Genomic DNA, 1,810 nt, shown 5'->3' on the forward strand with positions numbered 1-1,810 from the left:
AGAGACGGGGTTTCACCATGTTGACCAGGATGGTCTCGATCTCTTGACCTCGTGATCCACCTGCCTCGGCCTCCCAAAGTGCTGGGATTACAGGCGTGAGCCACCGCGCCCGGCCCTGGCCACTGTATTTCTGTGTGTATTTTGTTTTTCTGCAGTGGGGTCATATTGTATGATGTTTTGTTTACTGCCCCTCTTTTTACTTAATATTTCATCATGAACATTTTTCTTCTCACTAAATAGTCTTCAAAAGCATAATCTTAATGCCGTCAAGTATTCCATTGCATGGCTATACGGATTTATTAAATTAATTTCCTATTGGAGGCCGTTTGTTTCCCATTTTTACATTATAAACAAATCAGTAATTAAAATTCTTGATAATTCTGTGCTTTTGAGATAAATGCACTTTTCGATTTTAAAACTGCAAACATGCAAATCTAGAGATGGAACTTAGAATCTCTGTTTAAAATTACTCAACTGGCTGGGCCCAGTAGCTCAGGCCTGTAATCCCAGCACTTTGGGAGGCCGAGGCAGGTGGATCACGAGGTCAGGAGTTCAAAACCAGACTGGCCAACATGGTAAAACCCCCATCTCTACCAAAAATACAAAAATTAGCTGGGCGTGTGGCGCTTGTCTATAATCCCAGCTACTCAGAAGGCTGAGGCAGGAGAATCGCTTGAACCCAGGAGGCAGAGGTTGCAGTGAGCCGAGACTGCGCCACTGCACTCCAGCCTGGGTGACAGAGCAAGAATCTGTCTCAAAAAAAAAACAAAAAATTACTCAACCAGGAAAGTAGGTGTTTTCCTGGAGTCAGAATTCCGGAAGTCCTGACTTGAGATGTAGATTACTACTGTTAGCAAGTTACACTGGGCTGGGGGCCTTTGCCCCCAGGCTTTAACCTCAACCCAGTGAAGAATCCAGTAGCAAATAATACAGTTACACTTGAGGGAACAGGTTCAGAGAAGTTTTGAAATATTACTGGGGTCTGGGCATGGTGACTCACACCTGTGATCCTAGGACCTTGGGAGGCCAAGGCAGGAGGATGGCTTGAGCCCAGGAGTTGGAGACCAAGCCTAGGCAGCATAGAGAGACCTTGTCTCAATTTCAAAACAAAGAAACATTACTGAGGCTTGCCTGAGTTTCTGTGGTTCCAAAGTCCAAGTTCTTTCCATGACGTCAGGCTGCCAGTAGTTGACCAATTCTGTTTAAAGTGCTTATCTCGTGTTAATAGCTACAGCTCAGCACCACACCACCACTGAATGTCTTTTTTTTTTTTCAGACAGGGTCTCACTCTGTCGCCCAGGCTGGAATGCAGTGGCGCCATCTCCTCATTGCATCCTCCGCCTCCTGGGTTCAAGTGATTCTCAGCCTCAGCCTCCTGAGTAGCTGGAATTACAAGTGTGTGCCACTATGCCCAGCTAATTTCGTTTTATTTGTTTTGTTTTGTTTGTTTGTTTTGTAGAGACGGGTTTTCGCCATGTTACCCAGGCTGGCCTCAAACATCTGAACTCAAAGCAATCTACACTTGGGCTCTGTCTTAGTCCATGTGGGTTACTACCACAAAAATACCTTAGAGTGGGTGATTTAGAAACAGCAGAAATGTGGTCGGGCACAGTGGCTCAGGCCTGTAATTTGCGAGGCCCACCTTGGCCTCCCAAAATGCTGGGATTACAGACATGAGCCACTGTGCCCAGCCCCAAAACAGAGTTTTTTTTTTTTCTGAGAAGGAGTCTCACTCTGTTGTCAAGGCTGGAATGCACTAACGTGATCTCAGCTCACTGCAACCTCTGCCTCCAGGATTCAAGCGATTCTC

The 1,810-nt window shown here is 46.0% G+C and overlaps 1 protein-coding gene across 1 annotated transcript in view; it reads left to right on the top strand.

The window, feature by feature from the left end:
- Positions 1 to 1,810, top strand: part of PNKD (PNKD metallo-beta-lactamase domain containing) — an 81,710-nt gene that overhangs the window by 25,106 nt on the left and 54,794 nt on the right. The gene's annotated exons all lie outside the window — the stretch shown is intronic.

The sequence above is a fragment of the Cebus imitator genome, unplaced genomic scaffold (genome assembly GCF_001604975.1).
Source record: "Cebus imitator isolate Cc_AM_T3 unplaced genomic scaffold, Cebus_imitator-1.0 Scaffold91, whole genome shotgun sequence".
NCBI lineage: Eukaryota > Metazoa > Chordata > Mammalia > Primates > Cebidae > Cebus > Cebus imitator.